Here is a 17714-nt window from a genome sequence, read left to right as displayed (position 1 = left end):
AATTTCATGCTCTATCTGAATCACACAAAAAAAAATTTGGGTTCAGTGTCCCTTTAAGAGTTTTACACTACAACGCCATAGCATAAAACTCTTAACTAAAGTGCTAAAAAGTACACTAACACCCATAAACTACCTATTAACCCCTCCCACATCGCAAACACTAAAATAAAATTTTTAACCCCTAATCTGCCGAACCGGACATCGCCGCCACTCTAATAAATATATTAACCCCTAAACCGCCACACTCCTGCCTCGCAAACATTAGTTAAATATTATTAACCCCTAATCTGCCGTCCCTAACATCGCCGACACCTAGCTACATTATTAACCCCTAATCTGCCGCCCCCAACGTCACCGCCACTATACTAAAGTTATTAACCCCTAAGTCTAACCCTAACCCCCCCCCCCCAACCTAAATATAATTTAAATAAATCTAAATAAAATTACTATAATTAACTAAATTATATTTAACACCTAACACTACACTATAATTAAATTAATTCCCTAAATTATATACAATTAAATACAATTAAATAAAATTAGCTAAAGTACAAAAAAACCCCACTAAATTACAGACAATAATAAACAAATTACTAGATTTTTAAACTAATTACACCTTATCTAATCCCCCTAACAAAATGTAAAAGCCCCCCCCCCAAAAAAAAAATTAAAAAAGCCCTACCCTGATTGCATCAGCCAATAGGATTTTTCCTACCTTAATTCTGATTGGCTGATAGAATTCTATCAGCCAATCGGAATCTAAGGGACGCCATCTTGGATGACGTCACTTAAAGGAACCTTCATTCTTCAGTCGCCGTGGAAAGAAGAGGATGCTCCATGTCGGATGTCTTGAAGATGGACCTGCTCCTCGCCGGATGGATGAAGATAGAAGATGCCGTCTGGATGAAGACTTCTGCCCGTCTGGAGGACCACTTCTGCCTGTCTGGAGGACCACTTCTGCCAAATTCGTTGAGGACTTCGGCCTGGTTGGATGAAGACTTCTCCCGGTAAGGTGATCTTCAAGGGGTTAGTGTTAGGTTTTTTTAAGGGGGTATTGGGTGGGTTTTAGAGTAGGGTTGGTTGTGTGGGTGGTGGGTTTTAATGTTGGGGAGGGGGGGATTTGTAATTTTACTGGTAAAAGAGCTGATTACTTTGGGGGAATGCCCCGCAAAAGGCCCTTTTAAGGGCTATTTGTAATTTAGTGTAGGGTAGGGCTTTTTTATTTTGGGGGGGCTTTTTTATTAGATTATGTGTAATTAGTTTAAAAATCTTGTAATTTGTTTATTATTTTCTGTGATTTAGTGTTTGTTTTTTTGTACTTTAGCTATTTTTATTTAATTGTATTTAATTGCATTTAATTTAGGGAATTAATTTAATTATAGTGTAGTGTTAGGTGTAATTGTAACTTAGGTTAGGTTTTATTTTACAGGTACTTTTGTATTTATTTTAGCTAGGTAGTTAATTAAATAGTGACTATTAATGACTATTTAGTAACTATTCTACCTAGTTAAAATAAATACAAACTTGCCTGTAAAATAAAAATAAAGTGTTAATTTTGACTGCAAATTTCAATTTAGTCTTAGTTTTAGTCTTTTGACTAAAATGCCATTTTAGTTTTAGTCGTATTTTAGTCATCTGAATTGTTTTAGTTTTAGTCTAGTTTTAGTCGAATAAATCTCCAGTAGATTTTAGTCAACTAAAATCTAAGGAGTTTAGTTAAATTGTAATGCATTATTTAAGCATTTCTCTATAATTTGCAAACTGATTATATACTCCAGGAGTAAACATAACACCTGTTGTTATTATTTATGGTATTAAGGTTTAAACATGCAATACAGACACAGATTTAACCGTTGTGATATGCAACATCATTATTAAACTTAAAATTAAATAAAACCAAGTTTCATAAACAAACAGAAGTGCAACTTTAAAATATAAAAAAACTATCTAATACTACACGAACACTCCTATCCATTCCCCTCCTTTCTCCCCTAACTGAACCCCTCCCAAACTCCCCTTCCCATATCTCTTGCCGGTGTGTGTGGGGTTTTTTTTTTTTTTTTTTTTCTCCTTCCGTTCCCCTCCCCCGCCTATTCGATAGCTTGGCACAGCCTTTTTATATGGTTTGACTAATATATCTGATTGTAATGTTCTATGATTAAGTTATGATTTTGGTATGAACAACTATGATGAAACCTCTACATTCTATGGAGATTGCTGATCTATCTGGGTAAATAGCAATATGTCTGTCTTCTCGCAGCAAATGGCTTTTAGCACTCTCACCTGGAGAGGTGGGGGTAAGATTGAAGATCAACAGGCACTGGACATTGACTCTAACACTCAGCATTCTCTCTTGTATCCCTTATTATGTGTGACTGCTTTATATATTATAATCTTCGGTTAATATTGTTAATACTGTATTATGTACTATTGATATGTATGTACATGCTTTTGATGCTCTCATGTTCACTCATCTTTCAAAACAATAAAAATTATTTTAAAAAAAAATATATATATATATATAAAATACAAAACTGTAAACTGTATTGGCTGTATTGCACATATTACCCAATATAAAAACTTTAACAGTTTTCTGTTAATAATTAAAACAAGTATCAAGTAACTCAACACAACAAAACGTTTCTGCAGCTAGCACAGGCACAGCATAACTTAAACGCATACTCATGGGTTATGCTTATCTCTATAGGAAGAATCAATTGTTCACAGATTCCAAAAAAAATCAGCAACGATATTAGCACTGCTCTAGAACTTCCAAACTCATTATATACTCCTGGAGTAAAGGTTTATTAACCTGATTTTATTTATGGTATTAAGGTTTGAACATGCAATACAGATTTAACTGTTGTAGTATATAACATGTCTTTATCTTAAAATTTAATAAAATTAAGTTTCGTAAATATTACAAAAGAGCAGTAATTAGATATGGATTGATTATAACACCTTGCATAAAATGTTTTTGTCAGCAAATTTTTATTTAGTTTTAGTCATAGTCTTTTGACTAAAATGTCATTTTGATTTAGTTTTAGTCATAGTCTTTTGACTAAAATGCAGTTTTAGTTTTAGTCGTATTTTAGTCATCAGAATTTCTTTAGTTTTATACTCATTTTAGTCTAGTTTTAGTCGACGAAATTAACACTGTTTAGGGGTTAATATGTTTATTATAGTGGCGGCGACATTGGGGGCAGCAGATTAGGGGTTAATAAATGTAGGTAGGTGGCGGCAACATTGGGGGCGGCAGATTAGGGGTTAATAAATATATTGTAGGTGTCGGCGATGTTGGGGGCAGCAGATTAGGGGTTCATAAGTATAATGTAGGTGGCGGCGGTGTCCGGAGCAGCAGATTAGGGGTTAATAAATATAATGTAGGTTGCGGCGATGTCAGGGACGGCAGATTAGGGGTTAATAAATGTAGGTAGGTGGCGTCGATGTTAGGGCCGGAAGATTAGGGGTTAATAATATTCAACTAATGTTTGCGGGTCGTGAGTGCAGTGGTTTAGGGGTTAATATGTTTATTATAGTGGCGGCGACATTGGGGCAGCAGATTAGGGGTTAATAAATGTAGGTAGGTGGCTGCAACATTGGGGGCGGCAGATTAGGGGTTAATAAATATATTGTAGGTGTCGGCGATGTTGGAGGCAGCAGATAAGGGGTTCATAAGTATAATCTAGGTGGCGGCGGTGTCCGGAGCAGCAGATTAGGGGTTAATAACTATAATGTAGGTTGCGGCGATGTCGGGGACGGCAGATTAGGGGTTAATAAGTGTAAATTTAGGGGTGTTTAGATTCAGGGTTCATGTTAGGTGTAGACATAAAATGTATTTCCCCATAGGAATCAATGGGTCTGCGTTAAGGAGCTTTATGCTGCTTTTTTGCAGTTGTTAGACTTTTTTTCAGCCGGCTCTCCCTGTTGATTCCTATGGGGAAATTGTGCACGAGCACATTACACCAGCTCACTGCTAACGTAAGCAGCGCTGGTATTGGAGTGCGGTAAGGAGCAAAATTTTGCTCAACGCTCACGTCTTGTCTTGATTGTAAAAACCCGTAATACCAGCGCTGTCTGTAAGTGAGCGGTGAGCATAAACTGCTCGTTAGCACCCCACAGCCTCTAACACAAAACTCGTAATCTATGTGTAGGCCTCCTATGGAGGTGGTGAAGTAAGTTTGTGCTTAGATTCTACGTTGATATGCGCTTCTCAGCATTTTGAAGCCCTATTCCTCTCAGAGTACAGCGAATGTCAGAGGGTTGTGAAGGGAGTATCACCTATTGAATGCAATGGTTTTCCTCACGGAGATCTATTTCATAGGTTCTCTGTTATCGGTCGTAGAGATTCATCTCCTACCTCCCTTATTCAGATCGACGATATACTCTCATATTCCATTACCTCTACTGATAAATGTTTCAGTACTGGTTTGGTTATCTGCTATATGTGGATGGGTGTCTTTTGGTAAGTATGTTTTCATTACTTAAGACACTCTCAGCTATGGTTTGGCACTTTATGTATTAATATAAAGTTCTAAATATATGTATTGTACTTATATTTGCCATGAGTCAGGTTTATGTATATTTCCTTTTGCAGACTGTCAGTTTCATATTTGGGAAAAGCATATTTAGGAAAATATTTTTTCTTTCCTGGGGTATAGTCTTTTTTTCTATTGACCGTTTTCTCTTTAAATTTCGGGGGCAAAATTAGGCTCGCGAGGGTGCAAAATGCTGAAGTTTATTACGTCATTCTTGACGCAAGAATTTTTTTGGCGCGCAGTTACGTCCGATGATGCAAATTCATAATTTCCGGCGTCTTAGTTGACGCCGAGTTCCTTGCTCAAGGTTGCGTCGTCAATGACGCGAGTGTGTCATTTCCAGATGTTTTTAGCGCCCGAAAATTTTCGGTTATGTTGTGCGTCATACTTGGTGCCAAATAATTTCATTATTTAAAACCCCATTCCTATGTGCCTCTTGCCTTTTTCTATGTTAGAGGGCTATTATGTTTGCATTTTCTTCCCATTCCTGAAACTGTCATATAAGGAAATTGATCATTTTGCTTTATATGTTGTTTTTTCTCTTACATTTGCAAGATGTCTCAATCTGATCCTGTCTCAGAAACCACTGTTAGAACCCTGCTGCCTGATTACAGTTCTACCGAAGCAATTGTTGTAAATTTGTGGCGATTATATCTCCAGCTGTGGTATGTATTAGTTGTCATGATAAGCTTTTCTCCAACATAGGTGTGTCCGGTCCACGGCGTCATCCTTACTTGTGGGATATTCTCTTCCCCAACAGGAAATGGCAAAGAGCCCAGCAAAGCTGGTCACATGATCCCTCCTAGGCTCCGCCTACCCCAGTCATTCTCTTTGCCGTTGTACAGGCAACATCTCCACGGAGATGGCTTAGAGTTTTTTAGTGTTTAACTGTAGTTTTTATTATTCAATCAAGAGTTTGTTATTTTGAAATAGTGCTGGTATGTACTATTTACTCAGAAACAGAAAAGAGATGAAGATTTCTGTTTGTATGAGGAAAATTATTTTAGCAACCGTAACTAAAATCCATGGCTGTTCCACACAGGACTGTTGAGAGCAATTAACTTCAGTTGGGGGAACAGTGTGCAGCCTCTTGCTGCTTGAGGTATGACACATTCTAACAAGACGATGTAATGCTGGAAGCTGTCATTTTCCCTATGGGATCCGGTAAGCCATGTTTATTACGATTGTAAATAAGGGCTTCACAAGGGCTTATTAAGACTGTAGACTTTTTCTGGGCTAAATCGATTCATTATTAACACATATTTAGCCTTGAGGAATCATTTTATCTGGGTATTTTGATATAATAATATCGGCAGGCACTGTATTAGACACCTTATTCCTTAGGGGCTTCCCAAAGCATAAGCAGAGCCTCATTTTCGCGCCGGTGTGGCGCACTTGTTTTTGAGAGGCATGGCATGCAGTCGCATGTGAGAGGAGCTCTGATACTTAGAAAAGACTTTCTGAAGGCGTCATTTGGTATCGTATTCCCCTTTGGGCTTGGTTGGGTCTCAGCAAAGCAGATACCAGGGACTGTAAAGGGGTTAAAGTTTTAAACGGCTCCGGTTCCGTTATTTTAAGGGTTAAAGCTTCCAAATTTGGTGTGCAATACTTTTAAGGCTTTAAGACACTGTGGTGAAAATTTGGTGAATTTTGAACAATTCCTTCATGTTTTTTCGCAATTGCAGTAATAAAGTGTGTTCAGTTTAAAATTTAAAGTGACAGTAACGTTTTTATTTTAAAACATTTTTGTACTTTGTTATCAAGTTTATGCCTGTTTAACATGTCTGAACTACCAGATAGACTGTGTTCTGAATGTGGGGAAGCCAGAATTCCTATTCATTTAAATACATGTGATTTATGTGATAATGACAATGATGCCCAAGATGATTCCTCAAGTGAGGGGAGTAAGCATGGTACTGCATCATTCCCTCCTTCGTCTACACGAGTCTTGCCCACTCAGGAGGCCCCTAGTACATCTAGCGCGCCAATACTCCTTACTATGCAACAATTAACGGCTGTAATGGATAATTCTGTCAAAAACATTTTAGCCAAAATGAACACTTGTCAGCGTAAGCGCGGCTGCTCTGTTTTAGATACTGAAGAGCATGACGACGCTGATATTAATTTCTCCAACATAGGTGTGTCCGGTCCACGGCGTCATCCTTACTTGTGGGATATTCTCTTCCCCAACAGGAAATGGCAAAGAGCCCAGCAAAGCTGGTCACATGATCCCTCCTAGGCTCCGCCTACCCCAGTCATTCTCTTTGCCGTTGTACAGGCAACATCTCCACGGAGATGGCTTAGAGTTTTTTAGTGTTTAACTGTAGTTTTTATTATTCAATCAAGAGTTTGTTATTTTAAAATAGTGCTGGTATGTACTATTTACTCAGAAACAGAAAAGAGATGAAGATTTCTGTTTGTATGAGGAAAATGATTTTAGCACCGTAACTAAAATCCATGGCTGTTCCACACAGGACTGTTGAGAGCAATTAACTTCAGTTGGGGGAACAGTGTGCAGTCTCTTACTGCTTGAGGTATGACACATTCTAACAAGACGATGTAATGCTGGAAGCTGTCATTTTCCCTATGGGATCCGGTAAGCCATGTTTATTAAGATAGTAAATAAGGGCTTCACAAGGGCTTATTAAGACTGTAGACTTTTTCTGGGCTAAATCGATTCATTATTAACACATATTTAGCCTTGAGGAATCATTTATTCTGGGTATTTTGATATGATTATATCGGCAGGCACTGTTTTAGACACCTTATTCTTTAGGGGCTTTCCCTAATCATAGTCAGAGCCTCATTTTCGCGCCGGTATGGCGCACTTGTTTTTGAGGACAGCATGGCATGCAGCTGCATGTGTGTGGAGCTCTGATACTTAGAAAAGACTTTCTGAAGGCATCATTTGGTATCGTATTCCCCTTTGGGCTTGGTTGGGTCTCAGCAAAGCAGATTCCAGGGACTGTAAAGGGGTTAAATATAAAAACGGCTCCGGTTCCGTTATTTTAAGGGTTAAAGCTTCCAAATTTGGTGTGCAATACTTTTAAGGCTTTAAGACACTGTGGTGAAATTTTGGTGAATTTTGAACAATTCCTTCATACTTTTTCGCAATTGCAGTAATAAAGTTGTTTCTAACAAAAACATTAACCAGGAGATAGTTGTGCCTTCTTTGTGTCCTAATCCAGTTTCAAAGAAGGAACGTTTGTTGCACAACTTGGATGTAGTTCGTGCTCTCAAATTTTACTTAGCAGCTACTAAGGATTTCAGACAAACTTCGTCTTTGTTTGTTGTTTATTCTGGTAAACGGAGAGGTCAAAAAGCAACTTCTACCTCTCTCTCCTTCTGGATTAAAAGCATTATCCGATTGGCTTATGAGACTGCCGGACGGCAGCCTCCTGAAAGAATCACAGCTCTCTCCACTAGGGCTGTGGCTTCCACATGGGCCTTCAAGAACGAGGCTTCTGTTGATCAGATATGTAAGGCAGCGACTTGGTCTTCACTGCACACTTTTTCTAAATTTTACAACTTTGATACTTTTGCTTCTTCTGAGGCTATTTTTGGGAGAAAGGTTTTGCAAGCCGTGGTGCCTTCCATTTAGGTGACCTGATTTGCTCCCTCCCTTCATCCGTGTCCTAAAGCTTTGGTATTGGTTCCCACAAGTAAGGATGACGCCGTGGACCGGACACACCTATGTTGGAGAAAACAGAATTTATGTTTACCTTATAAATTACTTTCTCCAACGGTGTGTCCGGTCCACGGCCCGCCCTGGTTTTTTTAATCAGGTCTGATAATTTATTTTCTTTAACTACAGTCACCACGGTAACATATGGTTTCTCCTATGCAAATATTCCTCCTTAACGTCGGTCGAATGACTGGGGTAGGCGGAGCCTAGGAGGGATCATGTGACCAGCTTTGCTGGGCTCTTTGCCATTTCCTGTTGGGGAAGAGAATATCCCACAAGTAAGGATGACGCCGTGGACCGGACACACCGTTGGAGAAAGTAATTTATCAGGTAAACATAAATTCTGTTATTTCTGAAGGGCCCCTAACCCAGTCTGATGGGGCCAGGGAGGTTTTGTCTGAGGGAGAAATTACTGATTCAGGGAACATTTCTCAACAGGCTGAACCTGATGTGATTGCATTTAAATTTAAGTTGGAACATCTCCGCATTCTGCTTAAGGAGGTATTATCCACTCTGGATGATTGTGACAAGTTGGTCATCCCAGAGAAACTATGTAAAATGGACAAGTTCCTAGAGGTGCCGGGGCTCCCAGAAGCTTTTCCTATACCCAAGCGGGTGGCGGACATTGTTAATAAAGAATGGGAAAGGCCCGGTATTCCTTTCGTCCCTCCCCCCATATTTAAAAAATTGTTTCCTATGGTCGACCCCAGAAAGGACTTATGGCAGACAGTCCCCAAGGTCGAGGGAGCGGTTTCCACTTTAAACAAACGCACCACTATACCCATAGAGGATAGTTGTGCTTTCAAAGATCCTATGGATAAAAAATTAGAAGGTTTGCTTAAAAAGATGTTTGTTCAGCAAGGTTACCTTCTACAACCAATTTCATGCATTGTCCCTGTCGCTACAGCCGCATGTTTCTGGTTCGATGAGCTGATAAAGGCGGTCGATAGTGATTCTCCTCCTTTTGAGGAGATTATGGACAGAATCAATGCTCTCAAATTGGCTAATTCTTTCACCCTAGACGCCACTTTGCAATTGGCTAGGTTAGCGGCTAAGAATTCTGGGTTTGCTATTGTGGCGCGCAGAGCGCTTTGGTTGAAATCTTGGTCGGCTGATGCGTCTTCCAAGAACAAGCTACTTAACATTCCTTTCAAGGGGAAAACGCTGTTTGGCCCTGACTTGAAAGAGATTATCTCTGATATCACTGGGGGTAAGGGCCACGCCCTTCCTCAGGATCGGCCTTTCAAGGCAAAAAATAAACCTAATTTTCGTCCCTTTCGTAGAAACGGACCAGCCCAAGGTGCTACGTCCTCTAAGCAAGAGGGTAATACTTCTCAAGCCAAGCCAGCTTGGAGACCAATGCAAGGCTGGAACAAGGGAAAGCAGGCCAAGAAACCTGCCACTGCTACCAAGACTGCATGAAATGTTGGCCCCCGATCCGGGACCGGATCTGGTGGGGGGCAGACTCTCTCTCTTCGCTCAGGCTTGGGCAAGAGATGTTCTGGATCCTTGGGCGCTAGAAATAGTCTCCCAAGGTTATCTTCTGGAATTCAAGGGACTTCCCCCAAGGGGGAGGTTCCACAGGTCTCAGTTGTCTTCAGACCACATAAAAAGACAGGCATTCTTACATTGTGTAGAAGACCTGTCAAAAATGGGAGTGATTCATCCTGTTCCATTAAGAGAACAAGGGATGGGGTTCTACTCCAATCTGTTCATAGTTCCCAAAAAAGAGGGAACGTTCAGACCAATCTTAGATCTCAAGATCTTAAACAAGTTTCTCAAGGTTCCATCGTTCAAGATGGAAACCATTCGAACTATTCTTCCTTCCATCCAGGAAGGTCAATTCATGACCACGGTGGATTTAAAGGATGCGTATCTACATATTCCTATCCACAAGGAACATCATCGGTTCCTAAGGTTCGCATTCCTGGACAAACATTACCAGTTCGTGGCGCTTCCTTTCGGATTAGCCACTGCTCCAAGGATTTTCACAAAGGTACTAGGGTCCCTTCTAGCTGTGCTAAGACCAAGGGGCATTGCTGTAGTACCTTACTTGGACGACATTCTGATTCAAGCGTCGTCCCTTCCTCAAGCAAAGGCTCACACGGACATTGTCCTGGCCTTTCTCAGATCTCACGGATGGAAAGTGAACGTGGAAAAGAGTTCTCTATCCCCGTCAACAAGGGTTCCCTTCTTGGGAACAATATTAGACTCCTTAGAAATGAGGATTTTTCTGACAGAGGCCAGAAAAACAAAACTTCTAGACTCTTGTCGAATACTTCATTCCGTTCCTCTTCCTTCCATAGCTCAGTGCATGGAAGGGATCGGGTTGATGGTAGCGGCAATGGACATAGTTCCTTTTGCGCGCATTCATCTAAGACCATTACAACTGTGCATGCTCAGTCAGTGGAATGGGGACTATACAGACTTGTCTCCGAAGATACAAGTAAATCAGAGGACCAGAGACTCACTCCGTTGGTGGCTGTCCCTGGACAACCTGTCACAAGGGATGACATTCCGCAGACCAGAGTGGGTCATTGTCACGACCGACGCCAGTCTGATGGGCTGGGGCGCGGTCTGGGGATCCCTGAAAGCTCAGGGTCTTTGGTCTCGGGAAGAATCTCTTCTACCGATAAATATTCTGGAACTGAGAGCGATATTCAATGCTCTCCAGGCTTGGCCTCAGCTAGCGAGGGCCAAGTTCATACGGTTTCAATCAGACAACATGACAACTGTTGCGTACATCAACCATCAGGGGGGAACAAGGAGTTCCCTAGCGATGGAAGAAGTGACCAAAATCATTCTATGGGCGGAGTCTCACTCCTGCCACCTGTCTGCTATCCACATCCCAGGAGTGGAAAATTGGGAAGCGGATTTTCTGAGTCGTCAGACATTGCATCCGGGGGAGTGGGAACTCCATCCGGAAATCTTTGCCCAAATCACTCAGCTGTGGGGCATTCCAGACATGGATCTGATGGCCTCTCGTCAGAACTTCAAAGTTCCTTGCTACGGGTCCAGATCCAGGGATCCCAAGGCGGCTCTAGTGGATGCACTAGTAGCACCTTGGACCTTCAAACTAGCCTATGTGTTCCCGCCGTTTCCTCTCATCCCCAGGCTGGTAGCCAGGATCAATCAGGAGAGGGCGTCGGTGATCTTGATAGCTCCTGCGTGGCCACGCAGGACTTGGTATGCAGATCTGGTGAATATGTCATCGGCTCCACCTTGGAAGCTACCTTTGAGACGAGACCTTCTTGTTCAGGGTCCGTTCGAACATCCGAATCTGGTTTCACTCCAGCTGACTGCTTGGAGATTGAACGCTTGATTTTATCGAAGCGAGGGTTCTCAGATTCTGTTATCGATACTCTTGTTCAGGCCAGAAAGCCTGTAACTAGAAAGATTTACCACAAAATTTGGAAAAAATATATCTGTTGGTGTGAATCTAAAGGATTCCCTTGGGACAAGGTTAAGATTCCTAGGATTCTATCCTTCCTTCAAGAAGGATTGGAAAAAGGATTATCTGCAAGTTCCCTGAAGGGACAGATTTCTGCCTTGTCAGTGTTACTTCACAAAAAACTGGCTGCTGTGCCAGATGTTCAAGCCTTTGTTCAGGCTCTGGTTAGAATTAAGCCTGTTTACAAACCTTTGACTCCTCCTTGGAGTCTCAATTTAGTTCTTTCAGTTCTTCAGGGGGTTCCGTTTGAACCCTTGCATTCCGTTGATATTAAATTATTATCTTGGAAAGTTTTGTTTTTAGTTGCAATTTCTTCTGCCAGAAGAGTTTCAGAATTATCTGCTCTGCAGTGTTCTCCTCCTTATCTGGTGTTCCATGCAGATAAGGTGGTTTTACGTACTAAACCTAGTTTTCTTCCAAAAGTTGTTTCTAACAAAAACATTAACCAGGAGATTATTGTACCTTCTCTGTGTCCGAAGCCAGTTTCAAAGAAGGAACGTTTGTTGCACAATTTGGATGTTGTTCGCGCTCTAAAATTCTATTTAGATGCTACAAAGGATTTTAGAAAAACATCTTCCTTGTTTGTTGTTTATTCCGGTAAAAGGAGAGGTCAAAAAGCAACTTCTACCTCTCTCTCTTTTTGGATTAAAAGCATCATCAGATTGGCTTACGAGACTGCCGGACGGCAGCCTCCCGAAAGAATCACAGCTCATTCCACTAGGGCTGTGGCTTCCACATGGGCCTTCAAGAACGAGGCTTCTGTTGATCAGATATGTAGGGCAGCGACTTGGTCTTCACTGCACACTTTTACCAAATTTTACAAGTTTGATACTTTTGCTTCTTCTGAGGCTATTTTTGGGAGAAAGGTTTTGCAAGCCGTGGTGCCTTCCATTTAGGTGACCTGATTTGCTCCCTCCCTTCATCCGTGTCCTAAAGCTTTGGTATTGGTTCCCACAAGTAAGGATGACGCCGTGGACCGGACACACCTATGTTGGAGAAAACAGAATTTATGTTTACCTGATAAATTACTTTCTCCAACGGTGTGTCCGGTCCACGGCCCGCCCTGGTTTTTTAATCAGGTCTGATAATTTATTTTTTTAACTACAGTCACCACGGTACCATATGGTTTCTCCTATGCAAATATTCCTCCTTAACGTCGGTCGAATGACTGGGGTAGGCGGAGCCTAGGAGGGATCATGTGACCAGCTTTGCTGGGCTCTTTGCCATTTCCTGTTGGGGAAGAGAATATCCCACAAGTAAGGATGACGCCGTGGACCGGACACACCGTTGGAGAAAGTAATTTATCAGGTAAACATAAATTCTGTTTTTACATGCAGAGAATGTGTCCAACAGTAATAGTACTATGCCTGTTGTTCCTTCAACATCTAATGTACAAGATATACCTGTGAATATAAAAGATTTTATTGCTGATGCGATTCAGAAGGCTTTGTCTGCCATCCCTCCTTCTAATAAACGTTAAAGGTCTTTTCAAACTTCTCATAAAGTTGATTAAATTTCTAATGATCGACAACATACTGAATTATCCTCATCTGACGAGGATCTATCTGATTCAGAAGATCCTTCCTCAGATATTGACACTGACAAATCTACTTATTTATTTAAAATGGAGTATATTCGTTCCTTGTTGAAAGAAGTGTTGATTACATTGGATATTGAGGAAACTAGTCCTCTTGATAGTAAAACTAGTAAATGTTTAAATTCTGTTTATAAACCTCCTGTGGTTACTCCAGAGGTTTTTCCAGTTCCTGATGCTATTTCTGATATGATTTCTAAGGAATGAAATAGGCCTGGTACTTCTTTTGTTCCTTCTTTTAAAAAATCGTATCCTTTGCAAGCAGTTAGATTGGAGTTTTGGGAAAAGTTGATGGGGCTATTTCTACTCTTGCTAAACGTACTACTATTCCTATGGAAGATAGTACTTCTTTTAAAGACCCTTTAGATAGGAAACCTGAATCTTATCTAAGGAAAGCTTATTTATATTCTGGTAATCTCCTCAGGCCTGCCATTTCTATGGCTGATGTTGCAGCTGCATCAACTTTTTGGTTGGAAAGTTTAGCGCAACAGGAAACTGATCCTGATTTGTCTAGCATTGTTCGCTTGCTTCAACATGCTAATCATTTTATTTGTGATGACATTTTTGATATCGTCAAAATGAATGTTAAATCTATGTCTTTATCTATTTTAGCTAGAAGAGCTTTGTGGCTTAAATATTGGAATGCTGACATGGTATCCAAGTCTAGATTACTATCTCTTTCTTTCCAAGGTAATAAGTTATTTGGTTCTCAGTTGGATTCGATTATTTCAACTGTCACTGGGGGGGAGGGAGTTTTTTTGCCTCAGGATAAAAGACCTAAGGGTAAATCTAAATCTTCTAACCACTTTTGTTCCTTTCGACAAAATAAGGAGCAGAAACTTAATCCTTCCCCCAAAGAATCTGGTTCCAATTTTAAACCTTCTTCAAGGTTTAAGAAACAAAAGCCAGCCCCCAAGTCTGCATGAAGGTGCGGCCCTCATTCCAGCTCAGCTGGTAAGGGGCAGATTAAGATTCTTCCAAAACATTTGGGCAGATTCTGTCCAAAATCATTGGATTCAGAGTATTGTCTCTCAAGGGTTCCGAATAGGATTCAGAGTAAGACCTCCTGTGAGAAGGTTTTTTCTCTTGCGCATCCCAGTAAATCCAGTAAAGGCTCAAGCTTTTCTGAAGTGTGTTTCAGACCTGGAGCTTTCAGGGGTAATCTTACCAGTTCCGTTTCAGGAACAGGTTCTGGGGTTTTATTTAAATCTATTCATTGTCCCAAAGAAAGAAAATTATTTCAGGCCAGTTCTGGATCTGAAAATTTTGAATCGTTATGTAAGAGTGCAAATTTTCAAAATGGTGACTATAAGGACTATACTGCCTTTTTTTCAGCAAGGGCATTATTTGTCCACAATAGACTTACAGGATGCTTATCTTCATATTCCGATTCATCCACACCATTATCAGTTTCTGAGATTCTCTTTTCTAGACAAGCATTACCAATTTGTCGGTCTTCCGTTTGTCCTAACGACAGCTCCAAGAATCTTTTCAAAGGTTCTCGGTGCCCTTCTCTCTGTAATAAGAGAACGGAGTATTGCGTTATTTCCTTATTTGGACGATATCTTGGTACTAGCTCAGTCTTTGCATTCTGCAGAATCTCATACAAATCAACTAGTGTTGTTTTTTCAAAGACATGGTTGGAGGATCAATTTACTAAAAATTTATTTGATTCCTCAGACAAGGGTCACCTTTTTAGGTTTCCAGATAGATTCAGTGTCCGTGACTCTGTCTCTAATAGACAAGAGACGATTAAAATTGGTTTCAGCTTGTCGGAACCTTCAATCTCAGTCATTCCCTTCAGTGGCTATGTGCATGGAAGTTTTAGGTCTCATGACTGCAGCATCGGACGCGATCCCCTTTGCTCGTTTTCATATGAGACCTCTCCAGCTTTGTATGCTGAACCAATGGTGCAGGGATTATACAAAGATATCACAATTAATATCCTTAAATCCCAATGTTCAACTCTCTGACTTGGTAGTTAGATCACCATCGTATAGTTCAAGGGGCCTCTTTTGTTCGTCCAACCTGGACTGTGATCACAACAGATGCAAGTCTTTCGGGTTGGGGATCTGTCTGGGGATCTCTGACAGCACAAGGGGTTTGGAAACCTCAAGATGCAAGGTTACCAATCAATACTTTAGAACTCCGTGCTATCTTCAGGGCTCTTCAGGTGTGGCCTCTGTTGATGAGAGAACCGTTCATTTGTTTTCAGACAGACAATATCACAACTGTGGCATATGTCAATCATCAGGGTGGGACTCGCAGTCCCCAAGCCATGAAAGAAGTATCTTGGATACTTGCTTGGGCAGAATCCAGCTCCTGTCTAATTTCTGCGGTTCATATCCCAGGTATAGACAATTGGGAAGCAGATTATCTCACTCGTCAGACTTTACATCCGGGGGAGTGTTCGCTCTATCCAGATGTTTTCTCAGATTGTTCAGATGTGGGGTCTTCCAGAAATAGATTAGATGACTTCCCATCTAAACAACAAACTTCCCAGGTACCTGTCCAGGTCCAGGGATCCTCAGGCATAAGCAGTGGATGCGTTAGCAGTTCCTTGGTGTTACCAACCTGCTTATATCTTCCCGCCTCTAGTTCTTCTTCCAAAAGTGATTTCCAAAATCATCATGGAACAATCGTTTGTGTTACTGGTAGCTCCAGCATGGCCTCACATGTTTTGGTATGCGGATCTTGTTTGGATGTTAAACTGCCAACCTTGGCCACTTCCATTAAGGCTAGACCTTCTGTCTCAAGGTCCATTTTTCCATCGGGATCTCAAATCATTAAATTTGAAGGTATGGAAATTGAACGCCTAGTGCTTAGTCATAGAGGTTTCTCTGACTCAGTGATTAATACTATGTTATAGGCTTATATAGCTCTTTCTAGGAAGATTTTAGACCTTTAGAGCCTATGCATTCTTTGGACATTAAACTACTTTCTTGGAAAGTGTTGTTCCTTTTGGCCATCTCTTCTGCTAGAAGAGTTTCTGAATTATCTGCTCTTTCTTGTGAATCTCCTTTTTTTGGTTTTCCATCAGGATAAGGCAGTTTTGCGAACTTCATTTAAATTCTTACCTAAGGTTGTGAATTCTAACAACATTAATAGAGAAATTGTTGTCCCTTCTTTGTATCCTAATCCTAAGAATTCTTTGGAGAAATCCTTGCATTCTTCGGATGTGGTAAGAGCTTTGAAATATTATGTTGAAGCTACTAAAGATTTCAGGAAGACTTCTAGTCTATTTGTTATCTTTTCTGGTTCTAAGAAAGGTCAGAAGGCTTCTGCCATTTCCTTGGCATCTTGGTTAAAGCTTTTGATTCATCAGGCTTATTTGGAGTCGGGTCAGGCCCCGCCTCAGAGAATTACAGCTCATTCTACTAGATCAGTATCCACGTCGTGGACTTTTAAGAATGAAGCTTCAATTGATCAGATTTGCAAAGCAGCAACTTGGTCTTCTTCGCATACATTTACTAAATTCTACCGTTTTGATGTATTTGCTTCTTTTTGGTAGAAAAGTTCTTCAGGCAGCTGTTTCAGTTTGATTCCTCTGCTTATGTTTTAAGTTTTTTTCTTTCATTTATGAGGGAAAAAAAATATTTTTTTGGTTGTGGATTAAATTTTCTCAGCGGAAAATGGCTGTTATTATTTTATCCCTCCCTCTCTAGTGACTCTTGTGTGCAGTTCTACATCTTGGGTATTTTTATCCCATACGTCACTAGCTCATGGACTCTTGCCAATTACATGAAAGAAAACATAATTTATGTAAGAACTTACCTGATAAATTCATTTCTTTCATATTGGCAAGAGTCCATGAGACCCTCCCTTTTTATGGTGGTTATGATTTTTTTGTATAAAGCACAATTATTTCCAAATTCCTTTGTTGATGCTTTTTACTCCTTTCTTTTTCACCCCACTACTTGGCTATTCGTTAAACTGAATTGTGAGTGTGGTGAGGGGTGTATTTATAGGCATTTTGAGGTTTGAGAAACTTTGCCCCTCTTGGTAGGATTGTATATCCCATACGTCACTAGCTCATGGACTCTTGCCAATATGAAAGAAATTAATTTATTAGGTAAGTTCTTACATAAATTATGTTTTTTTTTTTGTTTTTTTTTATTTGTTTTTCAATAAATGTTATCTTATGTAATCAATGAATGCTTGTTCGTTATAGTACATGTGTATTACACATAAACGTTACATTGTTGGACATGCATATAACGTGATGACTTTAACCAATTGCGTTTTCTGTTTAATTATTTTTAGTTACCATACTACTTTGGAAACATTAAAAATAACGTAGTTTAATGATGTAAAATTATCAAAACCAATCAGAAAGTATATTTTAATAGCTTTCCATTTAATGCATAGTTATGTAGCATCCACAAGTTCACAACCCCTCACCGCAAACTACTTTCACGCCAACAAAAATAGGTTGCAAACAAAAAC

The 17714-nt window shown here is 40.3% G+C and overlaps 1 protein-coding gene across 1 annotated transcript in view; it reads left to right on the top strand.

Moving 5' to 3' along the window:
• Positions 1 to 17714, top strand: part of CTDP1 (CTD phosphatase subunit 1) — a 750130-nt gene that overhangs the window by 496169 nt on the left and 236247 nt on the right. The gene's annotated exons all lie outside the window — the stretch shown is intronic.

The sequence above is a fragment of the Bombina bombina genome, chromosome 5 (genome assembly GCF_027579735.1).
Source record: "Bombina bombina isolate aBomBom1 chromosome 5, aBomBom1.pri, whole genome shotgun sequence".
Taxonomy (NCBI): Eukaryota; Metazoa; Chordata; class Amphibia; order Anura; family Bombinatoridae; genus Bombina; species Bombina bombina.
This window is presented reverse-complemented; position numbering and strand designations above follow the sequence as displayed.